The sequence below is a fragment of the Salvelinus fontinalis genome, chromosome 13, assembly GCF_029448725.1.
Source record: "Salvelinus fontinalis isolate EN_2023a chromosome 13, ASM2944872v1, whole genome shotgun sequence".
NCBI lineage: Eukaryota > Metazoa > Chordata > Actinopteri > Salmoniformes > Salmonidae > Salvelinus > Salvelinus fontinalis.
The window spans coordinates 7,734,560-7,750,324 of record NC_074677.1 but is presented as its reverse complement, the minus strand read 5'-3'; the positions used below and the strand labels follow the sequence as shown (position 1 = coordinate 7,750,324).

The 15,765-nt window shown below is 43.9% G+C and overlaps 1 long non-coding RNA gene across 1 annotated transcript; it reads right to left on the bottom strand.

Annotated features, from left to right (window-relative positions):
• Positions 1–680: 680 nt before the first annotated feature.
• LOC129868022 (uncharacterized) lies at positions 681–4,411 on the bottom strand. Its single transcript, XR_008761713.1, has 2 exons — positions 2,997–4,411; positions 681–1,842 (listed from the first exon to the last, which is right to left on the bottom strand). It is a non-coding gene; the product is annotated as an uncharacterized LOC129868022 (long non-coding RNA).
• Between the last annotated feature and the right edge of the window lie 11,354 nt (positions 4,412–15,765).

Below are 15,765 nucleotides of genomic sequence, written 5' to 3'. Positions count from 1 at the left end.
TTCCACTTGCCTCTAAAGAAATGTGTATTTGATGTTCAAGCATTCTTATTGGTTAGTTCAACTCTGATGACAATAAGGGGTGTTGTGATTGGCCCCGCTTGCAGATAGGGGGAGATCGCGAACGTCAGGTCTTCCCAGTAGGAAAATGTGATGCAAGGGGTATGTCACGTTCTGAATACTGTTTTCTATTTTACAATGTGTACAAGTTTGCTGTACGTTACTGATTTATACATGTGTGGGTATATGGTACCTGTTAGGGATTGAGGGGCTTTCTGGGATGTGCTTTGGCATATGATTGCTGTAAATAAGTGTGTTAGCTAGCATACACCGATGTCATGGTCACATAAGCCACTGCTAACACAGTTGTCTTCATGCTACAGATTTTGCCATCGACAGCCATCAACACTGTTAAGCCCTGCACAACTAACATGCTGTTTCCCATTTAACAACAGAAATAAATGATGCTCAACTGGGACCACTGGCTGAAGTGATTTATTTTGAGAAAACACAACGCATGGAGAGTACATTATACATCTGTTACACTGGTGCCGTGACCCGTCACATTGAATGCTGCCTATAAGGGAGTTGAATGTAAATACTGAATGTAATAAATCCTGAATAAACTGTTTGCATTTTTCTGTGTTTGGTGTGAGGTGTCAGAGAAGAGATCGGACAAGGCATCAATAGGATCTATTTATTGCAAAGCTACAGAGGATTCTCAGATATTGACATGCATTGGTTTTGAAAAAGCATTTGGTAACAGCAGCCAGGTAAACAAAAACGGCTAACAGGGTTATTAAACCACTATGTCATTTGTGTGAACTATCCCTTTAAGCACATAATTTGTGGAAAATAAAACAGCAGTTATATTGTGGATATTAAAGGTATACAATGATTGTGTGCTTTGTTTAATAATTCATTATGTGGATGATTTAAACAGTTTATGCCCTTGTCTCTTAATATTTGGATACATTTTATACAGTTTTCTGATCTCCTTTTTCTTTTTCCAGATGAATTCTTGTCCTTTCATCTTTCTCTCGCTGTCTATTGTGTTCTATTAATTTTTGTCTTTCCTTCTCAAGCTCCTGTCTTTGTTTTTCTTCCATATTTTTTTCTGTTTCCATTCTCGCGTTCTTAGCAAGGAGCTGCCTTGTCACGATCGTCTAGTGAAGAGAGAGTGGACCAAGGCGCAGCGTGTGCAAAATACATACTCTTTTATTTTAGAGAAAAGGAAAAAACACGCAACGAACACTTTAATAAACTGAAACCAAAACAACAAACGATCGTGAAGCTAAAGACGTAAGTGCACACACAGGCTACAAACGTATAACATAGACAATTACCAACATTAACCTAGTGCCTATGGCTGCTTTAAATATGGCTCCCAATCAGAGACAATTAATGACATCTGTCTCTGATTGAGAACCATTCAGGCAACCATAGACACAGCTAGACACCTATACTAAACACAAACCCATCTACTCTATAAAACCCCCTAAACCATACAACCACACTAGACACTACAAAAACACATACATTCCCCATGTCACACCCTGACCTAACTAAAATAATAAAGAAAACAAAGAATACTAAGGCCAGGGTGTGACATGCCTGTAATCCTCTTCAGTCTTTCTCTTTTCCATCTCCATGTTCTGTTTGTCCATCTCCGCTTTCTGTTTGTCCATCTCCGCTTTCTGTTTGTCCATCTCCGCTTTCTGCTTGTCCATCTCCATGTTCTGTTTATCAGTTCTGGCTTGATTGCGGTCTCTCTCTGCCTGATCCGCTCGAGCTTTTGATTCATCTCCACCCATTCTCTTGTTGATCGTGTAGGTCTCTGACTTTCTTAGAGATTAGATAGGAAAATAACCAAAAATAGACAGTGAATGCTAGAGAGAATAAAGTAGATGTCACACGTCAAAATGTTGATTTATGACCCTATGTCATGATGACGTGTGCATGCCCATATTTGGGCTTCCGGTCAGGACATCCTGGTGGGGTGGGGGGCGGGGGGTAGGAAGTGACCATGTGTTTGGGCATCCTGTTCCTGTTTCTCACGGTTTATAGTGTGAAAATAGTTTTTTTTGTGTCTTTGAAGTTGTCATGATGTTTGATGTCTAGTGTCCTGTTTGGAACGGAGTGGGGGGAATGAACATTTCAAAGAGTAAGCATTTCAAAGAGTAAGGCCCCCCCTATTTTATTGCCCTCAGGATTGTTGTCTATGAAACACGAATGTCCTGGGGTATTGGGCTTTGCAGACGCCTTATAAAGCCCCAGAACAATACATGCGTAAGACTGTACATGATAACCCCCGGAATATTAAACAAAAATGACACCTATGCCAATTTTCGGCATGTTATGCGCGTCTTGTCATGAACCCAGTGACCAAAGCATTGAGGAAGTTCTGTGTGAAGCTCCAGAATGTTTTACAGGAGTTTGGGGTACGAGTGAGGGACATATGTCTTACATATTCCAGCCTGAGGATTCTACGGTAAAGATATTCACAGACAGTGGCCCCAAACCCCTTTATCAGGCAAAACCTGGGAGTTTTTCTCCTGCTCTGCGGATGAGAGAATGGCTAAAGATTAGGCTGGCGCTCTGTAAAATTGAACAGGCCCAGAGTGGTACAAATGTGCCCGGATATGCGTTGGAAGAACAGGTCTGCGACCGCAGTGATCTGAAGGCCCTAAGAATTGCTTCAATGGCCTATAGCCCTGACAACAAAGTGACAATTTTAGCCTGTGAACTTTATGATGGTGCTAATGCTACAAGGTCTGTCAATTCTCCTGTATCTTCCCCAGCATGCAAAGATGTAAACTTTTTTATTCCTGTGTTTAGTTTTAAATGGGTGGATTATCCAATTTTCATAACACTTATGAATAAGCTGGACAGTCTTTTCCAAAATCGTGAACAGTTAAAGCGCTGGCCGCGGCTGTCCTTGAGACATACACAGGACCTAAAGGCCCGAAGGATTATATACCCCTGGAGTGAAAATTTACGGAGTTTTGATGGACCGTGCAAGAGAGCCAGGCAGTTTGAAGGGGAATTGGACACGGATAATGGTGGATGGCTATACCAGGCCCCTGTATCTGTAAGAAAGGCATAGTAAAAGACCTTAATTATGAACGGATATAAATTGTATGTACATGATTTTTTGAATGAAATAAAGATGTTTTTAAAAGCAGTATCTAACGACGTCCTGAACTCTCTCGTTTTTCACTCTTACCAATCAATCAATCAATCAAGTTTATTTTATATAGCCCTTCGTACATCAGCTAATATCTCGAAGTGCTGTACAGAAACCCAGCCTAAAACCCCAAACAGCAAGCAATGCAGGTGTAAAAGCAAGGTACCACAGTCTGTCCCTGAGAAAAAGACTTGCGGAAAAAGGGCTAACCAGGACCTGTATCTGGAAGAAAGGCATAGTAAGGCATAGTAAAAGACATTAATTATGAACGGCTATAAACTGTACGTACTAAATATTTTGAATTAAATAAATGGTATCTCACCTTTAAACGATAGGAATAAGTCCTTTCCATCTATCACCAAGCATGCCCCCGGAGAAAAAAACTTAAGGAAAAAGCCATGTGGGCGCGTGTGTGTGCGTGCGTGTGCGGTAGTGGATGTGTGTGTGTTTCAAAACAAAGAAAACGGGGCGGGGTGTGTGTTCATAAATGGCTATGCGGTTGCGCTCAAGGCTCTCTCTCCCTTTACAATATCCTGGAAAACAGAGGCCTACCCCCCAAACAAAAAAGTGTGTCTGGGTCTTACGGACACTTACGCTTAATTAACAGCCTTTTTTAATTTTAAAACCATTTATTTAATTCAAAATATTTAGATAATATTTATTTTAATATTTATATGTATAATATTTCACCTTTTGTCTATTCCATTTGCACAACAGCATGTGAAATTTATTGTCAATCAGTGTTGCTTCCTAAGTGGACAGTTTGATTTCACAGAAGTGTGATTGACTTGGAGTTACATTGTGTTGTTTAAGTGTTCCCTTTATTGTTTTGAGCAGTGTATATATTCAGTACCAGTCAAAAGTTTGGACTAACCTACTAATTCCAGGGTTTCTCTTTATTTGTACTATTTTCTACATTGTAGAATACTAGTGTGTGTTCTTGTAATGAGAAGTATTTTGGCAGAACATCTCGCGCCTTGAAAGTTCGTCTTGGAGAACATAAATCCACCATTAGACGACGATATATCACCTCGGGCTGCAACACAGTCTCACATTCAATTCGCGCATATATGTACAAAATGTATTTCAGCAGATTTCGTGCGTTTTTGTGCATTTTTGGGGTGTTTTGGGGTGGTTCAATTCGTTTGAAAATACACGAATTTCTGTGCTACTTAATTCGTGCGAAAAGACACGAATTTAACCAGAAGGAGACACACAAGCCGTTGCAACAACCATGTAGACGCGATAATTTGTATTTCATTTTTGTTCTTCTTAATGGCTAATTCAACGTCATGAATATACAGAAATGTTGTCTTTGTTTAACCATGTTTTAAAATGTGTCGTTGTATGCCTATATGTACTGTTTTAGACTTGCTGAACAGAATTTTTGAGAAAAGACGCACATTTAAGTGCGACTTAATTCGTGGGAAATATTGTTTTATTAATGCCAATGCTGTTTTCTGTGCTTGATTTCGCTTAATACTTTGGATACTGGTGCACTTGTAATCAGAACGCCTTTTTGTCATGTAGGCAACCATACACGATTTTCTTCATAACCCATTTCATATTTCGTGGAGCCTAAATTACACCATTTTCTTCATAATGCATGTATTACATGTTAATGTAAAATAATGAATTGTGTTGGCTTACACTTATGGCCTTTCCAAGGCCTTTCCATACCTTAAGGGAACATTTTAGCACTCGCCATATGGTTAGTGAGAAACGCCACATTGCAAATGTAAGGTCCCTTACTAGACGTCCTGCAACGTTTCTAAAATTCGCGGACGTCGTCGGGCCGTGCGCGGGGGAGAGATCTTTCAGGAAGTCATCAAACTAAATCTCTCAGACGTTCGGTTTCCGTTTTATAAAAATAACACATTTTGGTCATTTTTCCGCAGTCTAGGAAATTCCCACCAGAGGGAAAATAAATAATATTGCAAATGCATGTGGCCTTTTCTCCTAAACGGAAAATATTTCGAAGACGTAATGGACAGTTGGCCCCGAACAAGATGGCGTCGAGGCCTCAACGCTGTTTGAGTTATGGCCATTTTTCTGGGATTAAAGGTAAAAAACGTAAAGTAGGGTGCTAATTTGACCGCTTCACGTCAAAGTACATAAGCATACGGTGTCAGAAAAAAAAGAACCAGGCATTTAACGATCGTAATTTAAGAGAAATCGTACATTGACAAATTGGTCATGTTCACAAAAGGAGTAAAAAAAAAAAAAGTTACAGATCCAGTTGCAGTGTGTTCAGACGAACATTTTTTAAGTGGGTCTCGAAGCTCTGCCACTGCATCGCAGTGCTAGCTGCGCCACCAGAGTCTCTTGGTTCGCGCCCAGGCTCTGCCGCAGCCGGCCGCGACCGGGAGGTCCATTGGCCTAGCGTCGTCCGGGTTAGGGAGGGTTTGGCCGGTAGGGATATCCTTGTCTCATCGCGCTCCAGCAACTCATGTGGCGGGCCGGGGGCAGTGCGCGCTAGCCAAGGGGGCCATGTGCACGGTGTTTCCTCCGACACATTGGTGCGGCTGGCTTCCGGGTTGGAGGCGCGCTGTGTTAAGAAGCAGTGCGGCTTGGTTGGGTTGTGCTTCGGAGGACGCGTGGCTTTCGACCTTCGTCTCTCCTGAGCCCATACGGGAGTTGTAGCGATGAGACAAGATAGTAATTACTAGCGATTGGATACCACGAAGAAAAGGGGATAAAAGGATGGAGTGAAAAAGTACGGTGCTTAAAGACACACAAAGCCTGCAATGGCATTGCCATTATCTCCAGGCCGTGCCGAGTTCAACGAGATGCCCCGCTTGACCGTAGCTAGCTCGGTCTGAGTGCAGCGACAGGGACAATAAGAAGGACCCAAATTACCCTTTGACCTCAATTTCATATTTTTTTGCTTTTGGGAGACAGAGAGAGAACCGTTAAGGTTAGAAGCACAATTTGACCTCAGGAACATTCCTAAGGTCCTCCCGATCTGTGCAAGCCTAACATTGACCGTGTGGCATTAACCCTTAATAGTTAAAAGAAGGTGTTTACATCAAACAGTTTACAATGACATGTTTCCCCATAGGAATACATTGCCTGCTCCCCTAAATTCAACCTGAAGCCTATGTGGGTTAATAATGCCTTATGAACCTGTCTTCGATGACAATCCATCAGGCCACTATGAGGTCTACCTGTGTCGATTCTAAGCTTCCTGGAGCAACCGGAAGTGGTTAAATCACCCTAAAAGTGTTTGCCATACCCAACCTGCAGTTTGAGAGAAATAGTGCATTCAACCCTATGTAAATCAGTGAGTTCTTAACGTATAGACTTAAAACTCAGGATTCTGTAAAAGCCTACTCCAATGAGGATATGTGTTTACTTTCAGCTTCCTGTGCCTACCGGAAGTGCCATAATTGGTGTCAAAGGGCTGTTTCGAAGGGTTAAAAAAGTAAAATCTTTCCAAAACTTAATATATGTGAATAGGCAACCCTCATGAACTGTAAATCAGTCATTCATCCCATCAGATTTCAAGGAAAAATTTACACACCCACACAGAAAGGATGGAGTGACACACTGAGGGGCTTAGAGGCAGACAGTGCCTGCAATAGTTACTTTTGTTTGAACTTTTAAAGAACCGTCAGACCTAGAGTTCTGAAACTTTACAAACCTGTTCTAGAGCTCAGGTCGGTTAAGCACGGTGAGTTATGTGGCTCTAGAAGCTTCTCGGACCGATAAAAAGCCTCGGTGCATTTGCATTGACTTCAATTCATTTTGAGCATTACAAAATGGTGACATTTAGAAAAGTTCCAGAGTTGCAAGACTAGGTGCATTGAACCCGGCTCGGCCCATAGAGACGGACCCCGACATTTCTGTCCGATAGCTCATTCAAGGACCCCGTAGCAAGGCATGGAAAAAAGTGGAATTTCAGCACCAATTAAGGTTTTGCTCGGGCACCGAATGACCTATCGGGCGAAACTTGGGATTCGAGGTCGCCTCACATAGGGCTAAACATAATGTGAAAACTGGACCCGTAGCTAGAACATAACTACGTATTATTTGTTTTATTATGGTTTAAATGGAAGGCGCTGTGAATTTTGGGCCTGCTCTGAAATATGTGATAGTTGGCTTCTAAACGAGTTGGAAAAAGTGAGTTTGGAGTCAGATGGTATCAGTTTGGTGTCTGAAAATATCTAATTGGCTGATGGACACTGACTTGCTAGTTGACTTTTGTGCATTTGCAATATGTTTCAACAGTGAAAAACCACCAAAATAGCATTCTGAAATCACCACTAAAAATTACATCACCACAGCCGTGCCGAGTTCAACGAGATGCCCCGCTTGACCGTAGCTTGCTCGGTCTGAGCGCAGCGACAGTGACAAGAAGATGACCCTTGACCTACATTTCAAGTCTTTTGCTTTTGGGAGACAGAGAGAGAACTGTTAAGGTTTAGAAGCACAATTTGACCTCAGGAACGTTCCTAAGGTCTCTGTGCAAGCCTAACATTGACCGTGTGGCATTAACCCTTAACAGTTAAAAGAAGGTGTTTACATCAAACAGTTTACAATGACATGGTTCCGGGTTGGAGCGAGCGGTCGCATTCGCGCTTTGGTCCGCAGGTAGTATAACTTTTCATTACATTTCATTATAGTACAACGGTTTGATTTGTCTAATCTTAGCAATTTCTTCTTAGCTAGCTACATAGCCGTCTTTGTATCAAAGATAATTGCGTAATTATCGTATTTCGTCGTCCTAACGCAGTCTACACTGCTATCTGCCCAGCAGCTAGCCAGCTAGCAAACGTCCACCGTCTACCGAATAGCAGCACTGTAGCAACTATTACACTCAACTGAACGACTTGATTAGTGTAGTGTTAGCTAGCTACATAGCTGTCTTTGCTGTCTTCGTATCCAAGATAATTGTGTAGTTTAGAGTGTGTAGTTTTAGTGATTATCTTAATTTACCGAGGTTAGCTAGCCAGCTACTTGTCGTCCTTAACGTAGGAGACACTGCTAGCTAGCCAACAGCTAGCCAACGTCTACCAAATAGAACTTCCGCACTCAACAACCCGGTCGCATTCCGCTTCGCTCCACAGGTAGTATCACATTTTCATTTAATTTCATTACAGTACAACGGTTTGATTTGTTTGATCGTAGCTAGCTACACAGCTAGCTACATAGCCGTCTTTGTATCAAAGATAATTGTGTAGTCTAGAGCGATTTTCTAGGTTAGCTAGCCAGCTACTGTCGTTCTTTTAACGCAACGTAACGTAATCAACACTGCTAGCTAGCCAGCTAGCCCCCGAATAGCAGCACTGTAGAAACTATTACACTCAACGGAACGACTTGATTAGTGTAGTGTCAACAACGCAGCCACTGCCAGCTAGCCTACAAAGTCAACAACGCAGCCACTGCCAGCTAGCCTACTTCAGCAGTACTGTATCATCTTAATCATTTTAGTCAATAAGATTCTTGCTACGTAAGCTTAACTTTCTGAACATTCGAGACGCGTAGTCCACTTGTCATTCCAATCTCCTTTGCATTAGCGTAGTCTCTTCTGTAGCCTGTCAACTATGTGTCTGTCTATCCCTGTACTCTCCTCGCTGCACAGACCATACAAACGCTCCACACCGCGTGGCCGCGGCCACCCTAATCTGGTGGTCCCAGCGCGCACGACCCACGTGGAGTTCCAGGTCTCCGGTAGCCTCTGGAACTGCCGATCTGCGGCCAACAAGGCAGAGTTCATCTCAGCCTATGCCTCCCTCTAGTCCCTCGACTTCTTGGCACTGACGGAAACATGGATCACCACAGATAACACTGCTACTCCTACTGCTCTCTCTTCGTCCGCCCACGTGTTCTCGCACACCCCGAGAGCTTCTGGTCAGCGGGGTGGTGGCACCGGGATCCTCATCTCTCCCAAGTGGTCATTCTCTCTTTCTCCCCTTACCCATCTGTCTATCGCCTCCTTTGAATTCCATGCTGTCACAGTTACCAGCCCTTTCAAGCTTAACATCCTTATCATTTATTGCCCTCCAGGTTCCCTCGGAGAGTTCATCAATGAGCTTGATGCCTTGATAAGCTCCTTTCCTGAGGACGGCTCACCTCTCACAGTTCTGGGCGACTTTAACCTCCCCACGTCTACCTTTGACTCATTCCTCTCTGCCTCCTTCTTTCCACTCCTCTCCTCTTTTGACCTCACCCTCTCACCTTCCCCCCCTACTCACAAGGCAGGCAATACGCTCGACCTCATCTTTACTAGATGCTGTTCTTCCACTAACCTCATTGCAACTCCCCTCCAAGTCTCCGACCACTACCTTGTATCCTTTTCCCTCTCGCTCTCATCCAACACTTCCCACACTGCCCCTACTCGGATGGTATCGCGCCGTCCCAACCTTCGCTCTCTCTCCCCCGCTACCCTCTCCTCTTCCATCCTATCATCTCTTCCCTCTGCTCAAACCTTCTCCAACCTATCTCCTGATTCTGCCTCCTCAACCCTCCTCTCCTCCCTTTCTGCATCCTTTGACTCTCTATGTCCCCTATCCTCCAGGCCGGCTCGGTCCTCCCCTCCCGCTCCGTGGCTCGACGACTCATTGCGAGCTCACAGAACAGGGCTCCGGGCAGCCGAGCGGAAATGGAGGAAAACTCGCCTCCCTGCGGACCTGGCATCCTTTCACTCCCTCCTCTCTACATTTTCCTCTTCTGTCTCTGCTGCTAAAGCCACTTTCTACCACTCTAAATTCCAAGCATCTGCCTCTAACCCTAGGAAGCTCTTTGCCACCTTCTCCTCCCTCCTGAATCCTCCTCCCCCTCCCCCCCCCCTCCTCCCTCTCTGCAGATGACTTCGTCAACCATTTTGAAAAGAAGGTCGACGACATCCGATCCTCGTTTGTTAAGTCAAACGACACCGCTGGTTCTGCTCACACTGCCCTACCCTGTGCTCTGACCTCCTTCTCCCCTCTCTCTCCAGATGAAATCTCGCGTCTTGTGACGGCCGGCCGCCCAACAACCTGCCCGCTTGACCCTATCCCCTCCTCTCTTCTCCAGACCATTTCCGGAGACCTTCTCCCTTACCTCACCTCGCTCATCAACTCATCCCTGACCGCTGGCTACGTCCCTTCCGTCTTCAAGAGAGCGAGAGTTGCACCCCTTCTGAAAAAACCTACACTCGATCCCTCCGATGTCAACAACTACAGACCAGTATCCCTTCTTTCTTTTCTCTCCAAAACTCTTGAACGTGCCGTCCTTGGCCAGCTCTCCCGCTATCTCTCTCAGAATGACCTTCTTGATCCAAATCAGTCAGGTTTCAAGACTAGTCATTCAACTGAGACTGCTCTTCTCTGTATCACGGAGGCGCTCCGCACTGCTAAAGCTAACTCTCTCTCCTCTGCTCTCATCCTTCTAGACCTATCGGCTGCCTTCGATACTGTGAACCATCAGATCCTCCTCTCCACCCTCTCTGAGTTGGGCATCTCCGGCGCGGCCCACGCTTGGATTGCGTCCTACCTGACAGGTCGCTCCTACCAGGTGGCGTGGCGAGAATCTGTCTCCTCACCACGTGCTCTCACCACTGGTGTGCCCCAGGGCTCTGTTCTAGGCCCTCTCCTATTCTCGCTATACACCAAGTCACTTGGCTCTGTCATAACCTCACATGGTCTCTCCTATCATTGCTATGCAGACGACACACAACTAATCTTCTCCTTTCCCCCTTCTGATGACCAGGTGGCGAATCGCATCTCTGCATGTCTGGCAGACATATCAGTGTGGATGACGGATCACCACCTCAAGCTGAACCTCGGCAAGACGGAGCTGCTCTTCCTCCCGGGGAAGGACTGCCCGTTCCATGATCTCGCCATCACGGTTGACAACTCCATTGTGTCCTCCTCCCAGAGCGCTAAGAACCTTGGCGTGATCCTGGACAACACCCTGTCGTTCTCAACTAACATCAAGGCGGTGGCCCGTTCCTGTAGGTTCATGCTCTACAACATCCGCAGAGTACGACCCTGCCTCACACAGGAAGCGGCGCAGGTCCTAATCCAGGCACTTGTCATCTCCCGTCTGGATTACTGCAACTCGCTGTTGGCTGGGCTCCCTGCCTGTGCCATTAAACCCCTACAACTCATCCAGAACGCCGCAGCCCGTCTGGTGTTCAACCTTCCCAAGTTCTCTCACGTCACCCCGCTCCTCCGCTCTCTCCACTGGCTTCCAGTTGAAGCTCGCATCCGCTACAAGACCATGGTGCTTGCCTACGGAGCTGTGAGGGGAACGGCACCTCAGTACCTCCAGGCTCTGATCAGGCCCTACACCCAAACAAGGGCACTGCGTTCATCCACCTCTGGCCTGCTCGCCTCCCTACCACTGAGGAAGTACAGTTCCCGCTCAGCCCAGTCAAATCTGTTCGCTGCTCTGGCCCCCCAATGGTGGAACAAACTCCCTCACGACGCCAGGACAGCGGAGTCAATCACCACCTTCCGGAGACACCTGAAACCCCACCTCTTTAAGGAATACCTAGGATAGGATAAAGTAATCCTTCTCACCCCCCCCCCCCTTAAAAGATTTAGATGCACTATTGTAAAGTGGCTGTTCCACTGGATGTCATAAGGTGAATGCACCAATTTGTAAGTCGCTCTGGATAAGAGCGTCTGCTAAATGACTTAAATGTATGTAAATGTAATGACATCTCACCCCATAGGAACACATTGCCTGCACCCCTAAATTCAACCTGAAGCCTATGTGGGTTATGAATGTCTTATGAACCTGTCTTCAATGACAATCCATCAAGCCACTATGAGGTCTACCTGTGTCGATTCTAAGCTTCCTGGATTAACCGGAAGTGATAAAATCACCCTAAAAGTGTTTTGCCATGCCCAACCAGCAGTTTGTAATATATAGTGCATTCAACCCTGTGTAAATCAGTCAGTTCTTAACGTATAGACTTAAAACTCAGGATTCTGTAAAAGCATACCCCGATCAGGATATGTATTTACTTATAGCTTCCTATGCCAACCGGAAGTGCCTTAAAATGGGGTCATAGGTGCTGTTTCGAAGGTTTAAAAAAGTCAGATCTTTCCAAAACTTTAAATGTGTGAATCGGTCAACCCTCATGAACTGTAAATCAGTAATTTCGCTAAACAGATGTCAAAGAAAAGCTCTCTCACACACACACACACACACACACACACACACACACACACACACACACACACACAGCAAGGATGGAGTGAAAAAGTATGGTGCTTAAAGACACACAGAGCCTTAAATGCTTTTAGGGGGGATCCAGACTTCCATACCCGCTCTGGGAGCACTATACTACCGCCCCAAATCAACGGGTGCTGGCCTGAGTGATTTATGGAGGTTTTCAAAAAATATTCTAAGTCCAAACTTTTCATGCACCTGGTATTTTTTTGGGGTTACCAGGCGTCATTTTTCAAAACGGTTGAAATTACTTTTAGGGGGCATCCAGAGTGTCACATGACCGGATGAGGTAACTATTCTTGTTCTTCTTGTAACTTTCCGGTAGGCTAGAAGCTTTCCGGTGTTTTGCTGCTCGACACAGGTCGACGCAGGTATTGCACTTGATTTATCGTTATCGTAACCGTAGGTGCAGCCAAGTGGAAATACGAAGGCTTTCTAGCTATTTCGCACTGACGGTAATTTGAACACAAGAACGTTTCTAGTGAAAAGGTGCTTACACTCAGAGCCATGTATTTACACTCAGCCACCCTAGCCTTATTACGGGTTAACGTTTTGGTAATTTTGGTTGGCCAACAAAATGTAAGACTACAATGACTGCATACGTTTCCCCAAATGTTATACGAAAAAAAAACGTTTTGTTATTGATGGACAATGGCAAGGCTGCCATTGTATTTTCAGTTACATTCTGTTCAATAAAAATGGTTTACACGTTTATTTTTTAAGAAATACATGGAACTACAACCGAATAAAACAACATTAACCATCATGCATTGCTTACATTCATTCTATCCTGAAAAGTCTGTTCAGAAAAATCGAAAACAGTACATATAGGCATAAAACCACAATGTTTTAATAGGGATTAAATAAAGATAATATATATATAACCTCTTATGGTTAAATGGTTAAAAAAAGACAAAATATCTATATATTCATAACGTAAAATAAATAAATACAGGCGATCGCGTCTATGGTTGTTGCAACGGCTTGTGTGTCGCCTACTGGTTAAATTCGTGTCTTTTCGCACGAATTAAGTAGCACAGAAATTCGTGTATTTTCGCACGAATTAAGTAGCACAGAAATTCGTGTATTTTCAAACGAATTGAACCACCCCAAAAATGCACAAAAACGCACGAAATCTGCTGAAATACATTTTGTACATATATGCGCGAATTGAATGTGAGGCTGGGCTGAAGAGAGATATGGAGAATTAAAAGAAGGAAGGAAGTGGGAGTTTTGTTTGTTTTGGCAATGTACTATTTTTATTAGGATGGATTAAGTTAGTTTCACTATTACGTATGGATTTATTTACGACATTATTTTATTTAAATGTTTTGGTTTTCAAACTATCCAGTTGGTGGCGGCAGTACACCTTTTGGGGTGTTGTCTGCCGTAAAACGCACAGAAGACGAGGGCAGGGAGAAATAGAAACCAACCATAACAAGCCGATTTGCGCAATAATACAAACTTGTAGCTTGTCATAGCTAGGTTATTTATCACCCAATATTATTATTTAGTACCAGACGGAGGCTCTATGACTGTAGTGGCCCTTTGATGACTTGTGATTGGCCGACAAGCTACACGCGCCACTCTGGGCTATTCTCGTTGAGCAGTGGAGAACATATTAACATTTTTTCCACAACTCTGTCCGTCGCTGTTGTAATCGACAGTGAAATCAAAATGTTCCCAAACGGGAGATTTAAACGATGGAGGATCCTCCAATTCTGGTTTATCGATCCCACCACTCACCATCTCCAGAGTTCCCGGCTGCACCTCACAAAAGGAGCGTTTTAAATCCGTCAGTTAACATTCACATTTTGATTACAATGTGCGCATAAATTGTAGTTGTTTTAACAGAATAACCTACAAAGTTTTTTCAGCTTTACACACGAGGCAGTGGCATACAACGCACGGTAGGCATGGCGTTTTTATTATTTTTAAAATGTTTTTAGTATTCATTCAGGTTCACAGTGCGGACTGAACAGTGTTCCCCGTGTCGAACGGTTTGGTAGGTATACCTGTACCGTTACAGCCCTATCCTAGTATACTGACACAACCAGGTCAACTCAACTAAAGAAAAATGCAAGTGTTCACATAACAGCGCAACACAACTCCAAACACGACAGATAAGCTGCATAGCCCCCTAGGCTTTATGAATATAATCCGAATGTACTTGTAGAATGGAATGAGTTATAAGACCTCGTCAGTTCTACCAGCTAATGTGAGATTTTTAGATGACAAAACATTTGAGGACACAATTTAAAGGCCTATGTATTTTCATCGTTTTGTTCAGTGTACAATATAACCACATAGCTGGCCATCTTTTCCCCTCTCTATCTGGCTGCCCTCCCCCTGGTCTAAATTCAAGTTTGTTTATTTGTCATAAACATGGAGTACACAGTGCAATGAAATGCTTACTTGCAGGTTCACCTCTCGACAATGCAACAATAGAAAAAGTAAGTAGCTAAATGACTAATTAAAATTATTATTTCAAGTTAATAATGGGCAGTTTTATTTGTATTTTATTTCACCTTTATTTAACCAGGTAGGCCAGTTGAGAACAAGTTCTCATTTACAACTGTGACCTGGATAAAGCAAAGCAGTGTGACAAAAACATCAACACAGAGTTACACATAAACAAACGTACAGTCAATAACACAATATTAAAATTTATATACAGTTTGTGCAAATGTAGAAGAGTAGGGAGGTAAGGCAATAAATAGGCCATAGAGGTGAAATAATTACAATTTAGCATTAACACTGAAGTGATAGATGTGCAGATGATGATGTGCAAGTAGAGATACTGGGGTGCAAAAGAGCAAGAGGATAACTAACAATATGGGGATGAGGTAGCTGGGTGTGCTATTTACAGTGATCTGTTTGTTAACTTGGCTTTCGAAGATTTTACAAAGGCATGGCAGGCTGGATATAGGTCTATAACAGTTTGGGTCTAGTGTCTCCAAAGCTTTCCAATCTTTGGGGATCTCAGACGATACGAAAGAGAGGTTGAACAGGCTAGTAATAGGGGCTGCAACAATTTCGGCCGATAATTTTAGAAAGAGGGTCCAGATTGTCTAGCCCAGCTGATTTGTAGGGATCCATATTTTGGAGCTCTTTCAGAACATCAGCTGTCTGGATTTTGGTGAAGGAGAAGCAGGGGGGCGGGGGGCTTGGGGAAGTTGCTGCAGGGGGTGCTGAGCTGTTGGCCGGGGTAGGGGTAGCCAGGTGGAAAGCATGGCCAGCCGTAGAAAAAAAATGCTTGTTGAAATTATCGATTATTGTAGATTTATCGGTGGTGACAGAGTTTCCTAGCCTCAGGGCAGCTGGCAGCTGGGAGGATGTGCTCTTATTCTCCATGGACTTTAGTGTCCCAACACTTTTTGGAATTAATTCTACAGGATGCAAATTTCTGTTTGAAA